The sequence below is a fragment of the Procambarus clarkii genome, chromosome 52 (genome assembly GCF_040958095.1).
Source record: "Procambarus clarkii isolate CNS0578487 chromosome 52, FALCON_Pclarkii_2.0, whole genome shotgun sequence".
NCBI classification, from domain to species: Eukaryota; Metazoa; Arthropoda; class Malacostraca; order Decapoda; family Cambaridae; genus Procambarus; species Procambarus clarkii.
The window spans coordinates 12128468-12144189 of record NC_091201.1 but is presented as its reverse complement, the minus strand read 5'-3'; the positions used below and the strand labels follow the sequence as shown (position 1 = coordinate 12144189).

Sequence of the window (15722 nt, the reverse complement as noted above, 5' to 3'; positions counted from 1 at the left end):
TCTACTAGTTAGTCTGCCTTTCATTACCATCTATTCCAATGTGACTGATTGACAGTCCTAGATTGTGTGCTTCTTTTCCTTTATGTAGGATTTCAATGATAAGTTGTATATTATCTCTGATGGATAACAATGCCTGGGACGAAGATTTAGATTCGATATGAATGCTAACATCATGTAAATTATTCGCAATTGCATAATTTATGGCCTCCTTCAGGGCATATAACCATGATGCAATGCAACCATGATGCTTCTGAAAGCTTCATGGTTGTTAGTGTGAACTGCTGCCCCAGCATATCTCTTTCTTGATCAACTGATCCATCTGTGAAGATGAAAGTGGTGTTTGGTCTTGAGATAATTTCCATTTTTGTTCTATGACTGCTTTGAGGGTCTGAGAGTCCCATGCTGATGTTTTAACTGATAATCCTTCAATGATTATCTAGACTAGATTTTTACCATGAAAGCTGCCGAATGTGTTAATATGGTTTATCATCTCTTTTGTTTTTACTAGTCCTTTTTTGGGGGAATCTTTCAGGTCCACTTTCTGTAGAGATCAGATTATCCGTCCATCCACTTGTTCTATATTGAAGGTTTCTCTGTAGAGATCTGTGAAAGCTCTCTTTGATTGACTGTCTGGCGGTGATTCCAACAATTTTTGCTGTTATGATGGCTATTCTTTGTTTGATCCTGTTTTCTAACGCTGGTAAGTTGGTTTCCATTCTTAGATTCTCTCGACGTGTCCATATAGGTTCTCCCATCACTGAGGTGGAGTTGTAATGTAAGAGCTGGAGCAGCATAGCCAATGAGTGACTTAACTGCCTGCAAAAACGAAGTCCATTTTGAGTACTAGTAAAAATGCACTATCTCTAAGACTGGTCGGGAAGAACACAGCTGAGTGTTCAACGATGGCTTTTTTTCGATGCAGAAGATATTCAATTTCTCGAATGAATTTCAACTGGTTGTCCATTATGACTCCAAGGTATTAAAAAGAGGTAACCAACTCAATTTCGTGTCCTTGTATTGCGAATCTGTTGTCGTGAATTGTCATTTTAACGGCCATTGTTTTGGTATTATTGCTGTTTATTTTCAGTGCTATGCGTTCCGCTTCCCTGTTGATTATCTCTAGGCATTTTTGTGTATGGTTCATGGCGTCTTTGCCATTGATGATGACCACAAAGTCGTCGGCAATAAATTATACAACAATACCATTATTTTGTACAGGAGGGGCGTGAAAAGGCAAGGCATGGCTCGCACAAGGATACTAACACGATCCAGAAAATATACAACGCCCTGGACTTGATGAGGAACCAAACCTTCGAAATTCCATTTATAGCCTTTTATAGGAAGAAAGAGGTCTGCCCTGAATTAAACATTCGTGATTTATGGAAAATCTATCGTTGGGATGAAAAGGTATTGATACTAAATATCAACTTAATTATATCAGATAAACCATTTATGAAAAATATCAACTTAGTTATATCAGATAAAGCGTTCGAAATTTGACGTTTAATAATCTTTTATTCTCTAAGAAAATTTAAATTTGTGGAATGAACTTTTTTTAAGATATGCTAAAAGATTCTGTGTATGATATATTGAAAAAGTGCCTAATCATGATGCAGCACAGGTTTGAACTACAACCAATTAGTCTGATATCAGTGATAAAGCACGTCGCAGCTTTAAAATGCAAAGAACCAGCATCAAGGGTTCGACAGACAACCTAGATGCTGAACTTGTATCCATTATAAATTACAGATTGACACGAATTATCTAAAATTTTATATCATGAATTATAAATGAAGAATAAGTATTGTAATTATTAAAGATGCACAAATCAATAATGCACTAACCCTTAAATACTTAACTTGTAAATTTTTTCACAGTGGTGTCAACTGAAGTATCGCAAGGAGAACTTGCGGTCACTCTTCCAGTCAATGAGAGAATACCAAGGTGATCATATCACGAAGGACCCAGATGGTTCACATCTAGAAAATATGCGCATTCTTCAGGAGGAGGACATTGTAAGGTGAGATGACATATTACATTATGTAAAACACTTGCCGTCATGCCATTATGTAAAGCATTTATTCAACTCTGGCGATGACATGAGTCTGGGGATTCATGTACTGGTGGAGTATGACCCTAGTTTCTATTCAGAGTTACACAATATTCGGACTCGTCACTTGCGCCAACTAACTGTAGCCTAACATGATCCTAGCAGTTACTATATAACACTATCGCGTGGATGTTTGTGCTGTGACGGTAACGCGTTGGTGTTCGGCTGTTTAAGGCTAGGGGTATGGCCTCGTCACATAGTTATAAAAAAAAATAGAAAAACTGGAACTTCGTCTGTGGTAAGGTAAGGAGAAGGCACACAAAACACAAGTAAACTTTAACAATGAAATTTTAATTACGTTAAATAAATCAAAACATGAAAATATGGACAAACAAATATGTATAATAAAATCAATGAATCAAAATAATAAGAATACTTAAATGACACAATGAAAGTTACGTTAAGGCAAAATAATAAGAAGTGCAACACAAAAGTTAAGTGGGAGGTGCTGGAATATTGGCTTTAAAGCCACCACCTCTCTCAGTACACGCTAGAGTCTAGCTGGGAGGAGTGCTGGCTACGAAAGCACGGAACATTCTGAGGACTGATGTTGGGGCGACCCCAGACATCAGGTAGTATTGGGGGCGAGTGCAGGTGCAGCCAGACCGGCGACCAATCAGCGGAGCCGTAGCGATCAACGGGTAGTTTGGTGGTTGGAGTTCGAACAGGTGGCTGGATGCATACGTTTCTGCTCACCCTGGCAAGCCTTGCTGGTGCTGGTGTTGTTGTCGTTGTTGGACATTTCTTCCATAGTCTTTTATATAATTGTGAAGACGTAATTTTGGAGGGAAGAGTAGGCTCAATCTCTTGAAGGAGATTATCGTCACAACTCTCCCCCGAAGCCTGCGGTTCTGGAAGAAGTACGTCGTTATGTGGTGGAGTAATGGATGGAGTCGCTTCTACTTCATAAACTCTGGAGAGATCATGGGCTAAGATGTTGTCAGACTCTTGGTATAGCGTGTCTCCAGGTTGAATTTCTGCAGGTAGCAAGCCCATAGTAGAAGACGTAGAGATGAGAAGTGGGCGTGCTGCAGGAGGTGTAGGGTGGTGTGGTCCGTATTGATGGTGGACCGAGCACTTTTCAGGTGTGGAGTGAAGTGCTGAAGCTTCAGGATGAGGAAGAGTAGCTCCTTGCCAATTGTTCCGTAGATCCTTGTAGCAGTAGTCGCTGACAGGTGTATTCTTCTCGCCTCGTTGCTGCATCACGACACCACCCACGTCGGTACCATTGGCGTCGACATGGAGGATGAAGGGCTTATCTGACGAGGTGAGAGTGGAATTAGAAGAGGGCATAGGAGCACGATTATTATCCTGAAAGCATTTGGGAAGATCATTAAGGATTTTGGAATTAGAAAGCGCCGACTCCTTGTCAGTGCTTTCGGGAGAAGAAGCTGGGAAGGTCTCACTGTGGATGTAGGGTTCTGTGAATGTGGAATAATTAGTCAAGACAGTGGGAGGAGTACCATTATATTGCTTCAGGAGGTTGACGTGGCACAGCTGGGTCTTCCGCCGCCTATCTGGAGTCTCTATCACATAATTATTATTATTCCTGCACTCTTTGACGCAGTAGGGTCCTGAAAATTTGTTTTGTAAAGGTGAACCTGGGATAGGGAAATAAGCAAGGACGAAGTCTCCCGGCTTGAATTTTCTTACTTTGCTGGTCTGGTCGTAATGAGTCTTCATTCTCACCTGGGCTTTCAATAGATTATCATGAGCAAAGCGGTGGACTCTCTCTAGAATGTGTTGAAGGTTTTGAAGAAACTGGGGCACATTCTGATGCTCACTGAAGGTGGCATCTCTGAGAGAGTCTTTGAAAGCCTTAAGGGGAGTACGGCACTTACGGCCGTAGAGCATCTCATAAGGAGATACTCCTAGGGACTCATTGGGGAGACTTCTGAAAATACACATTATTAGGTCAATCTGCTTATCCCAATCCTTTGAGGTTTCACTACAAAACTTTTTCAAGAGTGCTTTGATGGTCTGATGACTACGTTCAAGAGAACCCTGTGAAGCAGGATGATAGGGGCTGGACAATACCTGTTTGATGTTGAACTCCTCCAGTGTCCTTTTGAAGAGATCACTGGTGAAGTTGGTGCCACAGTCACTTTGAATCTCCCTGGGAAATCCGTATTGAGTGAAGATCTTCAATAGATGTTTGATAACCGTAGCAGCCGTGATGTTCTTCACTGGAACTGCTATGGGAAATCTGGTGGTAGGACACAGGATGGTTAGGATGTAGGCGTTACCTGAACTGGTCCGAGGTAAAGGACCAACACAGTCTATTATGAGTCTGTGGAAAGGTTCCGCAGGCACCTGTATGGGAATCAGTGGTGCTCTGGGAATGGAGACGTTCGGTTTGCCTGCCATCTGACATGTATGACACTGTTTTACGTACTGTTTGACGTTGTTTACCATACCTGGCCAGTAGTAGTCTTGGCGAATCCCATGGTAAGTCTTGTTGAAGCCGTAGTGGGAGAATGCTCCATGGGCCAGGTGTAGAATAGTGGGCCGCAGGCTGGTGGGAATCACAAGTTGTTCGGTGTTGGCCCAATCGTCCTCCTCCTTCAGTTTACTGGGTCTATATCTGCGGTAGAGCAAGTCGTTCTCTAGGAAGAACCCAGGAATACTGTCGGGTTGAGTCTCAGCCTGGAAAAACAATGGTGTTAAAGTAAGATCTTCCCTCTGCAACTTACGGAATTCCAACTTGGTCAGATGCGGGGGTAGTTTCTGAGGGTCTTGAGGGACAGCGGTAGCAGTAGAGTCAGCTGGCTGTGGACGTGCGGCTTGTGCACGGGTGGTCACGAGAACCGGAGGAGAAACTTCATCACTCTCTTGAACCTCTGCTGGAACATACTCGAGAATAGGATTTATTGGCACAGAGTTACACACCTGGGGTTTGTTCATGACGATCAGGTTGGTCGGTTGCAGGTCTTCTGCCAAGTCGTTGCCTAGGAGAAGTTGCACTCCAGGCATGGGAAAAGGCTTTTCCCTGACGGCGACTTGGACTTCCCCGTTCACGTAGGGACAATCCAGGTGGACTCTGGCGAGAGGGTATGGAGTAGTAGCAGTGAGGTCAGTGATGAAGACCGTTTCCCCGGTGTAGACTATGTTGGGCACAGCCGACTTCAAGATGATTGATTGTAGAGCCGCTGTGTCCCTCAAGATCTTCAATTTGAAACGTCCCTCCGGATTTGAACCGTTGGCAGAGACAGTTCCAGTATACAGGTGGTTACTGAAAAGAGAAAGATCATTAACATCAACACCAACATTCATCACAGGCTTACCGGACTTAGGAGGAGTTGGTTTGGGTCGTTGTTGGTCAGTGGTTCCCTTGTATTGAGACTTACCACACTTGTCTATGGTATGTCCATAGAGTCTACAATACTTGCAGTACAGTTGTGAACCAGCTTGATCGGGGCTCACCTTCTCGTAACTGTACCACGACTTCTTACTGGAGGATGGTTCAGGTGTCAGCCGGTGGATGAGGCTGTAAGTGTCAGCCGACTTAGCACACTTCAGGTAGTCGGTTTCTTCTTTATCTGCTAAGTAGAGGCGGACAGGAGGCGGCACACGTCTCAAGAATTCTTCAACAAGCATCAGGTTGACGAGTTCTGCAAAAGTAGAGACATGTGCTGCTTCCAGCCATTTCATGAAATACCTCCGTTTCGTGTTAGCAAACTCAAGGAAGGTAGTGGTACTTGCCTTCAGGTGGTCACGGAATTTCCTTCTATAACTTTCAGTAGAGAGGAGGTAGGCGTCCAACACTGCTTGTTTCAGAGTGTAGTAGTCATTCTCAGACGCCAAAGTACTGAGTGTGACTGCAGCTCTACCTGTAAGATGGACTCTGAGAAGTGTTGCCCATTGGTCGACAGGCCAACTGAGTTGATTAGCAAGGGTTTCAAAGGTGGTAAAGAACACATCAACTTCTGCTTCTACAAAGGATGGCATCAACTTACTTGCATGTGATATATTAAAACTGACGGGAAGATTGGCAGTAGCTTGCTGGCGTTGAGCGAGGTGTGAAGTTTCCAACGTGTATTCCCGTTGACGACACTCAAGAGCCAGAGTCGCTTGTTGCTTGTCATGTTCGCGTTGTATTTCCAACTCGCGTTGTTTGGTTTCAAGCTGTAAGCGTTCCCGCTCCTGGAGTGTTTCAAGCTGTACTCGTTCACGTTCACGGAGCATTGCCAACTCACGTTCCTTGAGGGCGATCTCTTCCCTTCGTATGTCAGCTGCTTCCCTTTGCTGTTCACGGGCTTCCCTTTGCTGCTCACGTTCAATCTTGGCCAGCTCTAGTTTGAGTTTCAGCGTTGCCAAATCAGTTTTATCTGCAATATAGTAAGTTTCACGAGTTTCAGAGTCTATCTTACCTTGCTCTAAATAGTAATCCAGCAACAGGTTGTGTAGGTCATTTTTGTTGGCTTGGTAGGGAACTTCTAGTTGATACTCATGTGCAAGAGTTTGTAGTTCAGTCCTCTTGGCACGACTTAAAGTCCCTATTTCACCTGCTGGATTTGCACGGAAAGTTTGGAGACGAAACATGGTGAAATTAGCAAATAAAGGTACACGAATGTTCAATAATGAAATGTCAGAAACAGGACAACGTGGCAACTGGTACCTATCCTGTGTGATCTTTAACAATTAACGTTAAGTGAAAGATATTAAATGATTAAATTAAATCAAGGGCGCAGGAAATCTTGTACCCGGTACTCATGTAAGAGAATAAGGGCAAGAAAATCCTACTAACAAATGAAACAAAGTTTCGAAAACAAATGAAACAGTTAAATGCTTCAAAAGTAAAATTGGTAGTCCAAGGATGTAGGCATACCTTGCCAAGTCTCTAAAGGACATAAAGCAAGTTTTTCCTACTGAATTTAATATGATACTTACAGAATTAGCGAATTTTTGTGCTCTGAAAAAATAAGCTAATTCCCTACCGTTGTATGTATCATCATCTCTGACTGACGTGTAGGGGTGCGAGGTGTCAACTGGTGACGAGAACTGCTGCTGAGGTCCCAATTCAGCAACTAAAGTTCGAGCTAGAGGAACTATGGCCCTCTTTGTCCTCCTACAGTCAGATTGCAGAAGATTGGGTACTCTTGACCCGGGGCAGACCACAGTACCAGGGTACCAATATGATGATCTGTCAGAATGAGAAATATTCAAGGGACATAGATGGTAAATACGAGTAATAACAAGGAGGGAGAGATGACCAATTAAGAGTATGACTGCGGCCTACAGTCACCACGTAATCCAAAGTTGTCTCACCTTCACTATATGTTACTCTCGTAATGCACAATACACCGCACCTTATAAAAAAATGAAATTGAATGAAAAATAGTAAAGCTACGTTAACAAAGTTAAATACGCTTACCATAAATTACCACTTGGCACCAGTACCTGAGTGAGGCTCCTAGGACAGGCCCCCATATAACTTGTGACGGTAACGCGTTGGTGTTCGGCTGTTTAAGGCTAGGGGTATGGCCTCGTCACATAGTTATAAAAAAAAATAGAAAAACTGGAACTTCGTCTGTGGTAAGGTAAGGAGAAGGCACACAAAACACAAGTAAACTTTAACAATGAAATTTTAATTACGTTAAATAAATCAAAACATGAAAATATGGACAAACAAATATGTATAATAAAATCAATGAATCAAAATAATAAGAATACTTAAATGACACAATGAAAGTTACGTTAAGGCAAAATAATAAGAAGTGCAACACAAAAGTTAAGTGGGAGGTGCTGGAATATTGGCTTTAAAGCCACCACCTCTCTCAGTACACGCTAGAGTCTAGCTGGGAGGAGTGCTGGCTACGAAAGCACGGAACATTCTGAGGACTGATGTTGGGGCGACCCCAGACATCAGGTAGTATTGGGGGCGAGTGCAGGTGCAGCCAGACCGGCGACCAATCAGCGGAGCCGTAGCGATCAACGGGTAGTTTGGTGGTTGGAGTTCGAACAGGTGGCTGGATGCATACGTTTCTGCTCACCCTGGCAAGCCTTGCTGGTGCTGGTGTTGTTGTCGTTGTTGGACATTTCTTCCATAGTCTTTTATATAATTGTGAAGACGTAATTTTGGAGGGAAGAGTAGGCTCAATCTCTTGAAGGAGATTATCGTCACAGTGCGAACATATATATGTAAGAACAAGCCTGAATGGTCCCCAGGCATGTAGTTTTCAGGAGCATAAATAAATAATATAGGCGCTGGAACTAAATAACTTCTAATATTCTGGTGTTAAATGGCATTTAAATTTTTAAAAATATTATTGCTTGCCTTAAATCAAGCAATGATGATAAACATTTTGTTTTATTTTCCAGAATTGAGGAGATTGAAACTTCAGAACAGTTCAATGATTATTACAAATTTTTCCTGCTTCACTATGGCAAAGATCAGCTATCAATGCGTGACCACATGAAAACCAAGCACAGGAAGCAGAGAACCGCACCAAGAGTCACTTGGGGTTTTAAGAAGCATGATCATGGTGAACGGGACCAAAATGGTGCTGGTATTGAGGATGGGAAGATACAGAGGAAAGTAGATGAATATGAGGATACAGAGGATGCAGATGAATATGAGAAGAGTGGTAATAATAAAAACAAGAAAGGTTCATTGAGAGCTAATGAGGATGTAGAAAAAGAGGTGGAGACAGAAATAGAAGAACAAATGGAGGAAGAAAATCACGAATCTGAGGAAGACTCTGAGTCTTTGAGAAGAGTTGTTCGAAAACACGAGTATGAACTTCTGCGGAAGGCTGGTATTGGTGAGTATCTTTTTGCATGATTGCTTCAATGCCCCCATTTAGGTTACTTAGTTCAAGTTTGGCCTCCATGTTATAGAACTGAAATATTTTCTCTTGAATCCATACAGAGAAGGATGATTGCTGCCAGGTATTAGGAAACCTCTCTTATGAAGAGAGATATAAGAGAGATCTTATATCTAGAAAAGATATAGAGATATAGAAAAAATATGAGTAAGAGGTAACATAAAAGAGATGATTGAGATTGGGGCATTGATATTGCTTTGAGGCATTGTTAGAAGTATTATTTTTTTTCTAATGTTAAAATATGAATAAAAAACTTTTATTACAATCTTTGTAATAAATATATATGTATATGACATACTATGGCCGGGATTGAGTGAGGAAGTGCAGCAGTAAACAGGTGTTGTCAGCGGTCTGCTTAAGCCTCGTCCAGGGCGGGAATTGTCGCCAAGATAATTTTACTTAATTATTTCAGTGTCTGATTAAATTTAAATTTTTGGTTTCTTGCAGTAATATTGAAGATAAATATTCAATTTGATAAATGTGTGTATATAACGAAAATTAACACGTGATTAACACGAAAATTTGATAAATGTATATTATAAAATGTGCAGAATATCACTATACTTAAAAATAATTTGCATGCTAGACATGAATATTATGAAGATTAAACCACACACCAGAAGATAAGGAGATGACGACGTTTCGACCACCATTATCGACTATATTAATTATCGATTATTATTATTATAGACACATTAATGATTGCGACAATCGAATTGATAATGGTCATCAGACTTGCCACGCATATTTTGAACGTAATTCTTATAGCACGCATACAATATAATTTTTGTCGTAGTTCTTACCATTTTTTTTCCACGTGCGGTGTTGCATTGGGCACAATATTATCTGTATGATCAAATAATCATTCTGCTTTTACTGATACGACACTATATGCACACTCATATATCTTCATTTTTGTGCACTTTAACGAACCACGAAGAGCATAAATTCCGTGATTTGAATTTTGATTTGGTTTGTATCATTGTTTATCTAGTTGTTAGCATAAACAATATTACATAACAAAGTAACTAGTGAAATGCAATATTCATAACACATTTTTAACCATTAACTTGTTTAAAATTTAAATTATTTTTTGTTATTGATTCCAAACTCAAACTTTCAGAGTCACTTACAAATAAATTTGGCCTGACTGCTGAGCAGTTTGGTGAGAACCTACGTGATAACTATCAGAGGTTTGATGTTCAACAGTGGCCAGAGGACCCCACGAGGGAAGCTAAGCAGCTCATTTCCAAGTAAGTAATGAGATAGTTGAATGATTTATCTGTAAATATACAGCTAATGGTTCTAATCACGAAATCACGCACAGCTAATCACGAAAAATAAACATGTGATATAAAAATGTGTTTATTTAAATGAAACAGGAATTTATATATATATATATATATATATATATATATATATATATATATATATATATATATATATATATATATATATATATATATATATATATATACTATATATATATATATATATATATATATATATATATATATATATATATATATATGTATATATATATATATATATATATATATATATATATATATATATATATATATATATATGTCGTACCTAGTAGCCAGAACTCACTTCTCAGCCTACTATGCAAGGCCCGATTTGCCTAATAAGCCAAGTTTTCATGAATTAATGTTTTTTCGTCTACCTAACCTACCTAACCTAACCTAACCTAGCTTTTTTTGGCTACCTAACCTAACCTTACCTATATATATAGGTTAGGTTAGGTTAGGTAGGGTTGGTTAGGTTCGGTCATATATCTACGTTAATTTTAACTCCAATAAAAAAAAATGACCTCATACATAGTGAAAAGGGTAGCTTTATCATTTCATAAGAAAAAAATTATAGTAAATAAATTAATTCAGGAAAACTTGGCTTATTAGGCAAATCGGGCCTTGAATAGTAGGCTGAGAAGTGAGTTCTGGCTACTAGGTACGACATATATATATATAAATATATATATGTTCCGCTTCTGGACGGTTCCTGTCCAGAAGCGGAGGAGCTTCAAGAGATCCATAACCTTTAGGCATTTGTATTGTATGTTTTGTAACCTTTAAATACACAATAAAGGAAAAAAAAAAGGGAAGGGGGTGGTAGGAGAAAAGCACACAGAAACTGTATTGGAGGGGACCTACATTCCCTCTAATGCGTTATGTGTGGTTTCCTCCGAGGCTATGGGTCCCCCTTCTTCCAGCCAGAGGTGGTACTCCCTTCCCTATTTTATATATATATATATATATATATATATATATATATATATATATATATATATATATATATTTAATCTGCTCTAATCTGCTTTAATCCGTCACTAAAAAAGGACTCTCAATTTACTAATTTAACCGCATCATCCTATTGAAAGTGTAAGATAAATCAAGGATATAGTTAAGACAAATGGATAGAATTTTAGCATTCTTTTGCGCTATGAATGTGCAAATGGCTAGAGATGAAGGGGTTTTGCCTAAATTTTGCACCTTTTGTTCAACGTTTTCCATATATTTGAATTAAAGAATGTGGGTAATAAAAAGAGGACAGAACTCCTGAAAATGTCCTTAAATCTCAGCTATATGTTAAAATAAATATTTTGTAGATATTATAATAGATATTACTTCATTACACTAAAAGTGTTTTTTATTAGTATTCCTCATGAAATATGATGAAAACTTTGTATTTTCAGAATATGCAGCACCCCAGAGCGAGTCCTTGAAGTAGCTGTTAAGATGGTTGGTTGGCAGCTGGATTGTGAACCCTTAATAAGACGCACAGTTAGAGAAGTATACTTTAAACGTGCCAGAATCAGTAGCAGGCCCACTCCTCAGACTGTGAACATCATTGATGAACATCATTCACTTTATGAACTTAAATATTTAAAGGACAAACCAGTCATAGATCTACAGGGTGACCAGTTCCTTCGTCTCAAATGTGGTGTTGAAGACAAACTGTTGACCGTTAGCTTTTCCGATACCATTGAAGGAAGTACAACTAAGACTTACCTGGATGAAATGAAGCAGTTGTACTGCCGGGATGAGTTTTCCCAGGTTGTCCAAGACTGGAATGATCTGAGAGGCCGGGCAATTGAATTTGCCTACAAACGGATTATTGAAGATCTTAAAAGGAAATTGTCTCAACGTTTGCTCCAGGAATCGAATGATCACGTGATGGAAAAGTGTTGCAGTAAACTCAATAACTGGATAAAAATTGCACCCTATAACCCCGGAGACTTTTCTGGTGAAGACGAAGACTGGGATACTGAAAAAGGCTTCAGAGTATTTTCTATTGCATTTGTTCCAGACCTTTCCCAGGCAGCATTTGGTTGTTGTATTGACATTGACGGTGATTGTTGTGAATATATTCGTCTCCCACATTTACTCAAACGGCGCAATGCTTACAATGAAAGAGACGCTTTGGCTAAAAAAAAGTGATATTAGGCGCATGCAGGATTTTATTACTCGCTGTAAACCACATGTTATTTCCATATGTGGACAGTCTCGAGAAGCTCTCATGGTTAAGGAAGACCTGATTCAAATTCTCAAAGATCTAGAAAAACAAGAAAGGTTTCCTAAAATAAATACAGAAATCATTGACAATGACCTAGCTCACATATATGCAATGTCCAAGAAAGGAGAAGCAGATTTCCTTGATTACCCTCCACTATTACGGCAGGCTATATCAGTTGGTCGACGTGTTCAGGATCCATTGATTGAATTCTCGCAGCTATGTAATGCTGATGAAGAATTACTTAACATTAAGTTCCTCAGTCTACAGGACCAATTAGACTCTAAGGAACTACTCGATGCTCAGTACACTGAATTCGTCAACTGCACTAATGAAGTTGGGGTCGACCTAAATCGTGCCGTAGCACATCCATATACACAGAACTTGGTCCAGTTTGTTTGTGGTTTAGGACCACGAAAGGCCAACCTTCTTATTAGGAATATGAAGCAGAATAATCATCGTCTAGAAAACAGGAACCAGTTAGTTGTGAACTTCCACATGGGTCCAAAGATATTCATTAACTGTGCAGGATTTATTAAAATAGACACCAATGCTTTGGGTGACAGTGATAATTATATAGACGTTCTAGATTCTACCAGAATTCATCCAGAAGCTTATGACTGGGCTCGAAAAATGGCTTCTGATGCACTAGATTATGAAGATGAAAATGGAGAACCTGCAGAAGCCTTGAAGGAAATCTTAGAATCTCCAGAGAAACTTAGTGAGCTTGATCTTAAAGCTTTTGCTAATGAACTACAGAACCAGGGCTTTGGCAAGAAGAACACAACTTTGTATGACATTAAACGTGAGCTGAAACATAGATACAGAGATTTTAGGTCAACCTACAGGTCTCCGACGCCAGAAGAAGTTTTCAGTATCTTGACTATGGAGTCGCCGGAGACTTTTTATGTGGGTAAGCTTGTTCAGGCTACCGTCACAAATTTTATTCATCGCAAACTCCGTCGAGATCAAGTGGATAATGCCTATCCTGTTAGAACTGAAGGTACAGGTCTTTGGCAGTGTCCCTTCTGTCTAAAAAATTATTTTCCTGAATTAAGTGAAGTGTGGAATCACTTTGATGCCGGTGATTGCCCAGGTCAAGTCATAGGAATTAAAGTTCGATTAGATAACGGAATATCAGGTTTCATCAGTATAAAAAACTTGTCGGATAAAACGGTGATAAATCCAGCAGAAAGAGTGAGACGAGATTGTTTAGTTCTTTGTCGTATCATAAAAATTTATCCTGATAAATTTTCAGTTGATCTCACGTCACGATCATCAGACCTGCAGGACCGAAATAACAAGTGGAAGGCTCCAAAAGACACTTATTATGACCATGAGGCTGAAGAAAAAGATTTAAATTTGGACAGGAAAAAGATGGACCAAAAAGCAAGTCGGTATCAAAAGCGAGTGATTGTTCATCCCTCCTTCAGAAACATTGACTATAATGAAGCTGAAAAGGTTATGCAGCAATTGGAGCAAGGAGAGGTGATCATACGACCATCAAGTAAAGGCATTAATCATCTCACTGCTACCTGGAAAGTTACAACAGGAATCTGTCAGCATATCGATGTGCTGGAACAAGCTAAGCAATATGACTTTTCTCTTGGTCAGAAACTATGGATTGGAAATGAAGAATTTGATGATTTGGATGAAATTATTACCAGACACATTTTACCTTTGGCCGGTAACGTAAGACAAATACTTGAACACAAATATTACAAGGAGTCTATCATGGGCAATAAGGAGAAAGCAGCAGAGTTACTGAAAGAGGAGAAAAGGAAAAATCCGAAGTCGATCCCGTATATCTTTTCGCCTAGGAAGGATTTGCCAGGAAAGTTTCTCATGTCATATTTACCAAGAGCGAAAGTGATCCATGAATTTGTAACTATCAATCCTGAAGGTTTCAAGTTTAGGCAGAAAATGCAATTCCTAAATCTTGCCGGACTACTTAATTGGTTTAAGCAGAATTTCCATAGAACATTATCAGGTGCAACACCAAGAATGATGTCTACAGGCACGTCATACATGGGCAAATCAACACCATATCTTATGGGTGTTGATGCCTTCACAATTCAGAAAGTTGCTCAGAACCTAAATCCACAAATGCTGCATAACCTCTCCCAGGCAGCCACTAATGCACCTTGTAGTGTCAACACTTCTGGAGGATTCTCTCATGGTTTCTCAAAATACGCTAATACTCCTTACACACCTTCAGATCAGACACCATTCATGACACTGTATGCCACCCCGGGGCCATCCACCATACCTCGCTGTAATGGATCACAGACACTTGTGCCATCAAACCCAACTCCCTCACATCAATATGAGGCAACATATTCTCAGCATATGATGACCAAAGTAACTGGACACTTACCTCAGCCATCTCGCTGTGGATCCCCAGTTAGCAGCCAAGCAAAAAAAAAGGATTGCAAAATGGCAGCAGATGCTTTGGTGGAAGTTAACGGTGCGACTAATGGACATAATAGACGAAGGATGATGCCACAATGCAATGCTGGAAACCAGTCAACACCTCGCAATACTCATCAATATGATGACCACACATCTCGCAATACTCCTCAATATGATGACCACACATCTCGCAATACTCCGCGATATAATAACTAAACACCTCGCATTTTCCATGGTTAAGTTCATCATCGTCCATTCACGCGCTAACATGAGCACTGGTGGAGACCAAACACTACCCTATGATGATGAATGCCATATATGTCTTTGGTATTGATTACAAAGTTATCTCACTACCTTCAAATTATATGTTTGTATATATAATTTGTACAGTTAAAGAATAAGGAACTGAATTTAATCATTACAATAAGTACTGTAATTAAAAAACTTGTTCACGTAACTATGGTATTTTTACCAGGGCAGTCTTCAGTAAAAAGATGTAGTTTTATATACCTACATTCATCATGTTTATAGCATGTGAACGCTGTAATTTTGGATAACAAAAATATTTTTTTATAAAGAAATGCAACGTGTCTCATACGAGATGTTGCATAACTATTCCAAATTTGATTTGTTCCTTAAACTTCATGTTTCCAACTATGACTGACTACCATTGTGATCTGTGAAATGCTTGCTGTGATCTGAGAAACAATTTAGTCAGAAATAATACACTTTATTTCTTTAGAGAAATACACATCAATTTGTTTATTTTTATCCTGTATTTGTTTGAATGAAATGACGCTGAGCGCACCCGACACCAATTCTTTTAGAAGGTGAGGTGT

The 15722-nt window shown here is 39.6% G+C and overlaps 1 pseudogene; it reads left to right on the top strand.

Annotated features, from left to right (window-relative positions):
- Positions 1-15123, top strand: part of LOC138349689 (transcription elongation factor SPT6-like) — a 27071-nt pseudogene extending 11948 nt beyond the window's left edge.
- Positions 15124-15722: the final 599 nt, after the last annotated feature.